Source organism: Schistocerca piceifrons, chromosome 2 (genome assembly GCF_021461385.2).
Source record: "Schistocerca piceifrons isolate TAMUIC-IGC-003096 chromosome 2, iqSchPice1.1, whole genome shotgun sequence".
Taxonomy (NCBI): Eukaryota; Metazoa; Arthropoda; class Insecta; order Orthoptera; family Acrididae; genus Schistocerca; species Schistocerca piceifrons.
This window is the reverse complement of record NC_060139.1, coordinates 741,631,012-741,643,695: the sequence shown is the minus strand read 5'-3', so window position 1 is coordinate 741,643,695 and position 12,684 is coordinate 741,631,012. Positions and strand designations below refer to the sequence as shown.

The window sequence follows — 12,684 nt, the reverse complement described above, 5'->3', positions numbered from 1 at the left end:
AAATTAGAACGTCTACGTTAATTTATGTTTTCGTATGGCTCACATCTACTTTGACTGCTCGCGTGGGCAGTTGTGATGCACACGTGTGAAGTGTTTCTGGTACTTGCCCTTGTATTCCAATTAGAAATACTTTCCTTTTTCCGAAAAGTTTTTTGATATTATCAGTTTGCATTTTATACGCTATTTACTTCTGTCGTTATCAGTTATTTTTATGCCCAAAAACCAGAACTCCTTGACTCATTTCCTAATCTAATTCCCGCAGCTCTCCCTTTTTAATTAGACTATACACCATAGCCTTTGTTTTACTTCTGCCGATGTTCATCCTACAACCTCTTTTCAAAACACTATCAATTCCCTTTAGCTGTTCCTCCAACTCCTGTGTCGTCTGTGATAGAATTACAAAGTCATTGGGAAACTTCAGACTTTTTATTTCTTCACCCTGAACTTTTGATTCCTTTTCAATATTATTTCCTTTGTTTCCTTTACAGTCATCTCAATTTAGAGACACTGTAAGTAATTACTAGCTGTTAACCACAGCTGTACTCGCAAACCAAAAGTTTCTTATGATGAGTTATGGTGAGTAAGTAAGCTATTGGTACGTACAATGTCAGCTGTCCTCACATGTCTACCTGTTCGGATAGGTATCGCTCGTGATGAGCTCTTTCCCTCGCCGCAACGCACGGCGCGGCGGCATGCGTCGCTGCAGAGTAATGCATGCGAAGGAGCATGGTCAGAAACACACATCAGTGCATCGTGCTATTGAAGTAGCAATACATTATGCAACAAATTCAGTAATTTTTAACACGGTTTATGTTCACTGAGGTAAAAAACGATGTTCCATTCTTATAGGAGGGTTGGAACTTAAATAGTGGCAACTATTTATTCACAACCGATACAAAAGAGTTAGATGTTTGCACCAGTTACTATCCTGCAAAGTAGTCACCAGCACTGGGTAGAACCCGTTGCCAGCAATGTGGAAAACGTAGTATACCGTTAGCAGAGCCTGTTCTGTTGGTGGTGCGAATGGAGCGGTCTACTGCCTGTCGAATGCCACGAAATGGTTTCTTCATCTTCGGAATCAAATCAAAGTCACAAGGACTTAAGTCCGTGGAGTATGGTGGATGGTACAATACTTCCCAGTCCCATCGGCCGAACAGAGCAGCTACAGCTTGCGCTGTATGCACCCGCGCATTGTCGTGTAAAATGATGGGTGGGTTGCGCAGAAAGTGTCGCCGCTTCTTTCGCAAAGTTGGTCGCAGGTGAAGCTCCAAAAACGTGAAGCTCCAAAAACGAACAGTAATATTGTTCATTGACAGTCTGCCGTGGGAGAACGTAATGCGTTAGGATAACACCATCACAGTCGTACACGAGAATCACCATAACTTTAGACCGCTCCATTAGCATCATCAACAGAACAGGCTCTGCTAACGAGATACTACGCCTTCCAAATCGCTGGTAAAGGGTTCTACACAACGCTGGTGAGGCACTATTTAAGTTCCTCCCCTCGTATATTACTTTCTAAAGTAGCCTATGTTTTTCCTCTGGGTTCAAACTCTCTCCATGCTAAATTTAATCGAAATCGGTTTAGTCGCGAAAAGGTGACACAGTTACTTTCGCATTAGTAATACTGAGTGGTTATAATTAAAGCGTAGCTACACAGGGAGATGCTGTGTGGGCTGTAATCAGCACATGGTAGTGAAGCTCGGTCGATATACTAATGTGTTAACGCGAAACCGATTTACGCCGGGAAAAAATTAGTTTCATTTGTGGTGACCAGGTGCAAATCTTGCCCTGTACATTGTATGACGGTGCGACATCCACGCTGTCATCTGGCAAGTCATAATGCGAGTGAACAGCATGACTATCGAGGAGAAAGACTGCGCTGTTAGTCCAACCGTTTCGTGTGAACGGCAGCAATTACAATGTTGCATTGAGAGTGTGTCACTGACTGAAAGGTCCGAGAAGAGAACCGATGTCATTAAATGATTTGAAGAAGTTGATAATGAAATTAGAGAGCACAGGGAAGGTTGACGTGGCACCTGGAAGAGGGAGGCGTGCTATCCCGGTCTAAGTTATTAACGAGGTTGCTGACAATGCGACAAGTGCCCCGGGTAGTGCTAGTGCTCTAGAGTGTCACGAGAATAATCCATCCCATGGTCAGCAGTACGGAAAATTTTGCGGTCTATTTTATACTGGTACCCGTACAACACACAAACGGTGCACCAACTGAAACCTCATAATTCACAACAACGTTCTGAATATGTTACTCTGTTCCTGGCACGGATCGAAGTTGGCAATACTCTATGGAGTGACGAGGCATATTTTACACTAAAGGGTGCAGTGAATACACACAGTTGCCAAATTTCGCTGCCACACGATAATTACAGCTCACTGTGGCCCACTGTGAGTAGGTGCACTTTAATTGTAACTACCCGATATTAGTACAACGGCCTTGCCGTAATGGTAACACCGGTTAACGTCAGATCAAAATGGTTCAAATGGCTCGGAACACTATGGGACTTAACATCTGAGGTCATCAGTCCCCTAGACCTAATTAACCTAAGGACATCACACACTGCCGGCCGCGGTGGCCGAGCGGTTCTAGGCGCTTCAGTCCGGAGCCGCGCGACTGCTGCGGTCACGGGTTCGAATCCTGCATCGGGCATGGATGTGTGTGATGTCCGTAGGTTAGTTAGGTTTAAATAGTTCTAAGTTCTAGAGGACTGATGACCTCAGATGTTAAGTCCCATACTGCTCAGAGCCATTTGAACCATTTGAACATCACACACATTCATGCCCGAGGCAGGATTCGAACCTGCGACCGTAGCGGTCGCGCGGCTCGAGACTAAGCGCCTTGAACCGCTCGGCCACAACGGCCGGCCCCGTCAGATCACCGAAATTAAGCGCTATTTGGCTGGGCTAGCACTTGGATGGGTGAGCATCCGGTCTGCCGAGCACTGTTGCTAAGCGGGGTGCACTGAGCCCTTGTGAGGCTAATCGAGGAGCTACTTGATCGAGAAGCAGCAGCCCCGGGCTCGTAAACTGACATACGACCGGGAGAATGGTGTGCTGACCACATGTACCTCGATATCCGTTTCCAGTGACGCCTGTGGGTTTTAGGATGACATGGTGGCCGGTCGGTACCGTTGGGCCTTCATGGTCTGTCCGGGCGGAGCTTAGTTTTTAGGTATTCATATGTAACGAGAAGAATAAGTCCGAACAATAGCACTACCGTATGTCACTGTGCCGTCGTCGCGGTGTGTTGGCATACGTTCGACGTCTAGTATAATCGTTTGCTACGGATTAGTAGAATCGAGGACGGACGCGTTGTGTCACGGTGATGAGCTCGCCGCCGTCACGATGCGGCGCTGTATCCAATTACAGGCAGGCAGCGGCCGGGTTTGGCGCAGAGAGCGGGCCGGGCTTGCTCAAGCCGCGCCAGGCGCCGCTCTGCCGACGCCGCGGCACGTGGGGGGCTGCCTGCCTGCCGCCTCCTGCCACTCGCTTCGCCTTTGCGAAATCGGAACGCCGCGCCTGGCCGCTTGCCGTAGCGTCCGCTCTGCACCCCGGGAGAAAGCGGGCAAACCCACTCCGGACCGTCCGTCCGACACTGTCCACTGCCCCACTCAATCGCGCGCGTAACCCTGCAACCTGTGCGGTGTCCACGTAGCGTACCTCAGACCACAACGGCAATTACCACTGCGCGCCTCACCCCTACTGACGACACGGGACGATGTTACGACAAGTGACAACACTTGCAGACGCTCGGCACTTAGTGCAAAGACAGGCAGCCTTATACTCGACGCCATTAAATGTAACGTAATGCGCGTTCGTTTAGCTCAGCAAAGCCCCGTGGCATATACCACGAGAAAGACGGCGCGCACCGCGGAACGGTTCATTGTGAAAATTCCGGCAGCCAGGCAAGATATTAAGTGCACCTACGTACTACTCGGGAAACGACCATGACGGAAATACCGTAAGTACCTTCCACCATCCAGCGACAGGTGGATATCGGAAATCGTTTCACTACACGATTGAAAATGCCACAACCGTGAAGTGTTTAACGATGTACGAGAATGTCGGAGCGATTTAAGGTGAAACCACCAGTATGAAACTACCTGTGAGGAGGTAGGCATACATAGCAGAGTGAGTCCTGTCACAGACATTCAGAGTAAGAAATGAGATCGCTTACGAAACTTCCGTTCGATCGATTCTTGAGTACTGTTTGCAGTCTGAGACTCTTACTGCCGGCCACGGTGGCCATGCGGTTCTAGGCGCTGCAGTCCGGAACCGCGGGACTGCTACGGTCGCAGGTTCTAATCCTGCCTCGGGCGTGGATGTGTGTGATGTCCTTAGGTTAGTTAGGTTTAAGTAGTTCTAAGTTCTAGGGGACTGATGACCTAAGATGTTAAGTCCCATTGTGCTCAGAGCCATTTGAACCAAGACCCTTACCAAATTGAATCAATGAAATTGATGCGGGAGTTTTGAAGAGATGCGTAATTTGACACGGACTTGCTCGTTCAGCGCGGTAGCTTCACAGAAATGTTCAAGGAACAGGTGTCGTGGAAGCAAGGCGTTGTGCATCTCGAAGATTTTTATACTAGAAATTCTGAAGACCTACGTTCGCTACAAATGTGAGTAAAAGTATCAGTTCTTTAAATGTTATTATAGCATTAATGCTAGTGTAAAATTTGGAAATATTCGAACGTGTTAAGAAAGACAGCGACAATCATTCTTGCTGTGAATAGCACAGGCCAGAAAAACGAATTCTAGTACGGTGCATACGGCGTGTTACGAAAAGGTACGGTCAAACTTTCAGGAAACACAAAGAAAGAAACTATGTTATGTGGACATGTGTCCGGAAACGGTTACTTTCCATGTTAGAGCTCATTTTATTACTTCTCTTCAAATCACATTAATCATGGAATGGAAACACACAGCAACAGAACGTACCAGCGTGACTTCAAACACTTTGTTACAGAAAATAATCAAAATGTCCTCCGTTAGGGAGGATACATGCATCCACCCTCCGTCGCATGGAATCCCTGATGCGCTGATGCAGCCCTGGAGAATGGTGTATTGTATCGCAGCCGCCCACAATACGAGCATGAAGAGTCTCTACACTTGGTACCGGGGTTGCGTAGACAAGAGCTTTCAAATGCACCCATAAATGAAAGTCAAGAAGGTTGAGGTCAGGAGAGCGTGGAGGCCATGGAATTGGTCCGCCTCTACCAATCCATCGGTCACCGAATCTGTTGTTGAAGATACATGCATCCACCCTCCGTCGCATGGAATCCCTGATGCGCTGATGCAGCCCTGGAGATTGGTGTATTGTATCGCAGCCGTCCACAATACGAGCATGAAGAGTCTCTACACTTGGTACCGGGGTTGCGTAGACAAGAGCTTTCAAATGCACCCATAAATGAAAGTCAAGAAGGTTGAGGTCAGGAGAGCGTGGAGGCCATGGAATTGGTCCGCCTCTACCAATCCATCGCTCACCGAATCTGTTGTTGAGAAGCGTACGAACACTTCGACTGAAACGTGCAGGAGCTCCATCGCGCATGAACCACATGTTGTGTCGTACTTGCAAAGGCACATGTTCTAGCAGCACAGGTAGCGTATCCCGTATGAAATCGTGATAACGTGCTCCATTGAGCGTAGGTGGACGAAACTAAAATGAGCTCTAACATGGAAATTAAGCGTTTCCGGACACATGTCCACATAACATCTTTTCCTTATTTGTGTGTGAGGAATGTTTCCTGAAAGTTTGGCCGTACCTTTTTGTAACACCCTGTATATGCAGAGTGAAGTAACGAATGAAGATTTGTACCAATCCTGAAAGTTTGGCCGTACCTTTTTGTAACACCCTGTATATGCAGAGTAAAGTAACGAATGAAGATTTGTACCAATGTGTCTCCTGCTCACACCCTCGCTCAGTGGCTTTGCACAACTGCATGGACTACCCTAGCATGTCTCCCTCCTCAGTCCAAATTCCCGTTCACGGCTCAGCCCACTTGGTATTTCTCCTAGGCTCGAACAGCATTGCAGAGCCTCTCCAATTATATTGGAGTACCACCTCAGCATCGGACGTAGTAGTTAGCGGATCTGACGAGTGAGCAGGAAACCCGGGCTCGAATCCCGGTCGTGATACAAATTTTCATCAATCGCTTCAGTCTGCTTGTATACATCATAGACGTTTGAGACTGGAGAAATTCTCTGGAACCATATAGTTTCATTTAATTCTGGTATCCTGCTTGTGTGTACCTTCCATCACACATCGTAGGGTGACTTGTGGAAGACAGATCTTGACGTAGCGTGGTGACCACTCCCCCTCCTACTTCTCCACGACCTTAAGACTTAGATTCTGGTGCTGCATCGGGGAAACTGTCTCTGGAGAGGTCGTAGTCAGTTGGTAGCTCACCCATGCTGCGCATTGTACAGCCTGCACCAACTAATTCGCTGTACCGCTGCTTTTTCTTATGGTGCGCCTGTTTTTGTACGTGGCGCATTTGAATGGGAGCTTGTAAATTCGAACTGAACTGCACAAACTCCAACTGGTCGTTAAAAGTAGTTCCGGATGCCATTGGAGTTCACTGTGTATCCGGCGACAGCAGTCAGCCGGCCTTATCGAACCGGCTCGTACTGGCCACTGCCTGCTGCTGGGTACGCCTGCCCACTGGCGGCCGACAACAGACCAAAGTTGCTCCAACAGTGGAGCGCCTTTGTACACACCACCGCTTCGCAGTGCGCAGAATTCAAACACTGTCCACCGCATACAAACGTTTCCTTCTTCTATCTTACTCTGCATTTACATTTTTCCAGTCATGCCTCTGTCTAGCAAATAAATAAGTATACTTTGATGCCGGCTGGGTGGCCGAGCGGTTCTAGGCGCTACAGTCTGGAACCGCGCGACCGCTACGGTCGCAGGTTCGAATCCTGCCTCGGGCATGGATGTGTGTGATGTCTTTAGGTTAGTTAGGTTTAAGTAGTTCTAAGTTCTAGGGGACTGATGACCTCAGAAGTTAAGTCCCATAGTGCTCAGAGCCATTTGAATCATTTATACCTTGATCTTATGTCATACTTTGCCCCCTCCTGTTGTACCATTTTGGTAGTTTAATACTACAAGTATTCCATCATGAAAAATAACCCTTCTTTTTCCGTTTATACGTCTACTTCATCACCAACGAAAGAAAAAAATTGGGCTGTAAAGTGCTGTCGGAAACTTCCATAAAGGTTCTCAGAACGTGAGATACTCCATTGTCTTTTTTTCTAATTAAAATACTTTATGTGTTGGAAACATCACAAAATGAGTATCTGTCAATGGACCGTGTTCGCATTCCGTGTTAGTGCTCGTCTAATTGACTGTGTCGGCCTACCTGGATTCTCTTCCTTGCTTCAGCCTCTGCCTGCAGACGAGCATAAAGTCCATTTATGACTTAGAATTGGTTTCAGTATCACAGTTCGCTGCTGGAAACGGCCAGATTCTTTTTAGGTCATATGCGCTTACATTCCTCTGAACTGAGGTCGTATGTATCAGGAGTTATTTCTAGATCTACAGTTTAAAATCTAATAAAAACCACAGCGGGGCTAAATTCCTGATCTAACAAAACTTTTCCATGGAAGAAAAAAAAGATAAATGCTTTTATATACTACGGAGGAGGATGTCATTAGAGGCCCAGTCGTAAACTAGAGATGCAAACAGAAAGGGTGAGAAATCAACCATGGTCTTATTTAAGTAACTACGGGGACCTTCACGTTGTGCGACTGATGATAAAGCCACGAAAAAGGTACGTTAGGTCATCCCTGTCAGAACAGAGACTCACATTAAGTGATACTAAAAAACCTTACTTGTTTCGATTTGTAGTTCGACACGTCTAACCTAAAACGGAGTGCTCTCATTTAGACGTAGTCACTACGCCCCATCTCAACAATCACCACTAGCGTCTCTCTTTCCAGTATGTCTGATTAGCTGGTGTCGTGTAGCTGGACAGATGAAAGCAGGCAATGAGAGGTTTCGGTCTGTGGGTGAGAGAAAGTGCTGCGTCCCAGCAACGACTCACCTTTACCTGGCTCTGTCTGAAGAAATCTCTGGAAAGTAGTGGCCACGTAACCTCCTTACAGCACGCACCTCCGTTTGGAAGGCGCGCTATGCGTTGGAGTGTGTCGCGCGTGGAAGGCAAAGAGGACGCTAGGCCTCTACCGGTGGAGAACCTAAAGCTTCTGTCGACCGTATCCTTCATGCCAGCCTGGAAATATTGTTCGCTGGCGTAGAAGTTACAGAGTAGCGGGGCTCGGCGTTTTCTGTGCTGAACAACGGCGGTTCCGCTGGCTGGCGGCGTAGCGGCTGTGGCCGTCTGGGAAGAGAAGCGCCCGCAGCCGAGCGTCGCAGCCGGGAACACTGGACCGTTACAGCAACTGTCTCGATAACTGGGCAGAGGATCTGCACACTTCACCGAGGAGCTGGCACGACCTGCAAATCGTGGTCTACATTTACGTCCACACGTAGTGCATGGCGGAGGGTACCTTGTACTAATATTATCCACTTTGTTTCCTATACCGTTCATTTTTAGAGCGACGTAAAAATGACTGTGTGTGTCTCTGTTCGCGCCCTGATCTCTCTTGCGTTAGTCTATGATCCTTTCTTGAATTATACACTCTCTGATTAAAAGTACCAGGACGCATGTTACACTAATATTTGGTGTGTCCACCTTCGTCCTTATGACGAACTCTGCCGGGGGCAGCAGTGAGGTGTCCGAATGATGTGGTGGAATGGCAGCTCATTCTTCTTGAAGAGTCGAAACCAGAGAAGGTAGTGATTTTGGACTCAGGGTTATGGAGCGAGTCGACATTGTAATTCATACCGAAAGTGTTCCATCGGGTTCGGGTCGGGACTCTGACTATGCCAGTCCATTTCAGGAATGTTACTATTCACAAACCACTGCTCACAGATCCTCCTTTATGACACAGTGTATTTTCAGTCTGGTACAATCATCGTCTCTGAACTGTTCCATGCTGTACGCAGTACACAGTGCTCTCAAATGTGTTCTCATAGCCGCGCGGGATTAGCCGAGCGGTCTGAGGCGCTGCAGTCATGGACTGTGCGGGTGGTCCCGGCGGAGGTTCGAGTCCTCCCTCAGGCATGGGTGTGTGTGTTTGTCCTTAGGATAATTTAGGTTAAGTTGTGTGTAAGCTTAGAGACCGATGACTTTAGCAGTGAAGTCCCATAAGATTTCACACACATTTTTTTGTGTTCTCATACTTCCGCATTTAGCGTTTTCTAAGCGCAATAAGTGGCCCAGACTCCACCCACGAAAAGGGAAGCCCACATCGTAATATCACCTCGACCGTATTTCAGTGGTGGTACTGCATATAATGGTAGTTTTAACTACCAACACCAAACATTCACCAAACCCAAACCCTTCCATCCGATTGCCACAGGGCATAGCGTGAGTTATCCCTCCAACTCTCATGTTTCCAATCATTCGCTCTTTACACCATCTGAAGACGTTCATCATTAATCTTGTAATCAGATATGATGTGGTTCTTTCTCTTTGTTGTAGGCGTTATTTTACATTAAAAACGTCTGAAGAGAGCTGCCATTCATTACGCCATGGGGGGAATTTTGTTGTAGTCTTTCTGAAATCTCCTACAGTGGTTCAACAACTGTTTCCATGTACACAACAGTATTGTCAGAGAATTATTTTATAGCGCTACTGCTTGTATTTCTTAAATATGTTCACTGAAAACATTAAGAGGTCCTATTTCCCTTCCTTTCGGTTTCTGTTGAACATTCGTCGCCCAGTATACACTAAATGTGTTGGGTTCTCATTACTCAAATGAGCAGGCAACGATTTTGCTGATGGAACCAAATTGGCACTCACCTTTAGTGACAAGTTTTTGAAAGAAATCGGTCCTCTATTTACAATATTTCTTGGACAAGTTAAAACAATTTAAGTAAGCGTGATCATTAAGATGGAAACAGCCTCTGGAAAGGCAGGGAGGAAAGTGGCGGTATGAGAGCCCTATCATGGAGAAGAACTATTCTATTACAACTGGAAGGTTGGAATGATGGGAGGATGTGTGTGTGTCTGGGCGCATTTCGTGAGCGTCTAAGGAGACGTGATTACAATTTCGTTCAGATAAGATGGGCAGAGCATATAAGTGTAAGGCTGGGGGAATAAGCGAGACAGAACACGATGGTTGATAACAGATACGAAACAATAGGGTGCTAGGTGTTAAGTTGGCGGGAAGAGGAGGAAATCCGATGGTGTTCAATGTGGGACAGCAATGGGAAGATGATAATCTCATACACCATTGTAATGTGGGAGGGAAGACGTATACGGAAGTCGAAGAAGAGTGTATGGCTTTAGAGGATTTAGAGGGAGCGGAAATCTGATCTAGTGGTTGAAGATGAGGTGAAGAGGGCTCTGCCCTATCTTGCGTGCACTTTGTAATGCAAAACTATGGTGGTCAGGCACTGCGCAGGTGGTGACTTAGTAAGAGGCCACGTAGAAAGATCAACTATATGCACTGAGGTGACAAAAGTCATTGGATACCTCCTAATTTCGTGTCGGACTTCCTTTTGCGCGGAGTAGTGCGGCAACTCGACGTGGCAAGAACTCAAAAAGTCTTTGGAAGTCCCCTACAGAAATATCAAGCCGTCTATAATTGCTAAAGTGTTGCCAGTGCAGGATTTTGTGCACGAAATCACCTCTCGATTATGTTCCATCAATCTTCAGTGGGAGTCATGTGGGGCGCTCGGGTTGTCCAGAATGTTCCTCAAAACCATGAAGTCCATGAATGGCTGCAAATGATCTCCAAGTAGCAGAGCACCCAGAGGACTCAGTCCGTAGCATGTAAACTCAGCTCACATCAGTATGGAGTCACCACCAGCTCGCACAGCGTCTTGTTGACAACCTGTACCCATAGCTCCGTGGGGTCTCACCACACTCGAGTCCTGCTATCAGTACTTACCAACTAAATTGGGACTCAACTGATTAGGCCATTGTTTTGCAGTCGTCTAGGGTCGAACCGATGTGGTCACGAGGCCAGCAGAGCCGCTACAGGCGATGTCGTGCTATTAGCAAAGGCATTCGCGTCGGTCGTCTGCTACCATTGCCCATTAAAGCCACATTTTGCCGACTGTCCTAACGGATACTTTTCATCGTTCGCTCCACATTGATTTCTGCGATTATTTCACACTGTGTTACTTGCCGGCCATTGCGATGTCCGTGGTGAGAGGTAATGCCTGAAATTTGGTGTTCTCGGCACTCTCTTGACACTGCGGTTCTCGGAATATTGAATTCCCTGACGATTTCCGAAACCGAATGTCCCATGCGTCTGTCTGCAGGTACCATTCCGCGTTCAGAGTCTGTTAATTCCCGTCGCGCGGCCACCTTTCCACATGAATCACCTGTATACAAATGACAGCTCCGCGCCGGCCGAAGTGGCCGTGCGGTTAAAGGCGCTGCAGTCTGGAACCGCAAGACCACTACGGTCGCAGGTTCGAATCCTGCCTCGGGCATGGATGTTTGTGATGTCCTTAGGTTAGTTAGGTTTAACTAGTTCTAAGTTCTAGGGGACTAATGACCTCAGCAGTTGAGTCCCATAGTGCTCAGAGCCATTTTTTTGACAGCTCCGCCAATGGACTGGCCTTTTATACCATGTCGTCACGATACTACCTGTATCTGTACACGTGCATATCGCTAGCGCATGACATGTCACCTCAGCGTATAAGTGTTATTGTCTAGCAGAGGAAATTACCGTCAAGGCGTACCTGTGGTAGCCGTAAGGGGTAAGACGAAGAACTGGTGCTCTCGTTATTCTGTGATATTTCACTAGATTAAGAACAGGATCCCTATGCAGAATTCAACGAAACCCAATATCTCTGTTTATAAAGCCACGCACAAAGTTCATCTGTACTGATTCCCTTACGACACGATTCCAGTAGTTAGAGGTGAAGGCCAAAAATCTTCATTTTGTCATGCTTCATGTGATGTCCAGTATCGTGATCGGCAGTCGCAGATCTGCTTCACTCTTATAAGCTTGTGTAACACTCGTTCCACAGAGCAGCCTTCAGTGCTGAATAGTGTGACTGACATACGCTAAGCCGGCCGCTGTGACCGAGCGGTTCTAGGCGTTTCAGTCTGGAACCGCGCGACCGCTACGGTCGCAGGTTCGAATCCTGCGTCGGGCATGGATGTGTGTGCTGTCCTTAGGTTAGTTAGATTTAAGAAGTTCTAAGTTCTAGGGTACTGATGACCTCATACGTTAAATCCCCTAGTCCTTAGAGCCATTTGAACCATTTGAACATATACTAAGCCACACCTCCAAGGAACCCGATAAAAGCATGCCTTGCATAGACGCAGAGCAGCCTTCACGTATCCTAAAAGGCAATGACCTTGGAATGGGTCGAAAACCACGCTTACCACAATGTTTTTTCAAAGGCACGACCAGTCTTGTTTGAATTACTTTTGCGTAATTCAGGAACGCTAGTGACTTTTTAGTTTCGTCCTCTCTCTCTTCGCCTTTACAATTCACAGCACGTAAGATATGTCGAAGTTTAGGCCTGCTTTGATGCATTTATGTGGCTGCATTCTGCGAATCTTTCGAACATTTACACTGCGCTTCTGAAGCAAGAAGAAGGAACGCTCTTCCGTCAGTGTAGCGTCATTCTGAACATGG

The 12,684-nt window shown here is 47.2% G+C and overlaps 1 protein-coding gene across 1 annotated transcript in view; it reads left to right on the top strand.

Annotated features, from left to right (window-relative positions):
- LOC124777497 (zinc finger protein 395) overlaps positions 1–12,684 on the top strand; it is a 534,083-nt gene that overhangs the window by 204,619 nt on the left and 316,780 nt on the right. The window lies entirely within an intron of this gene.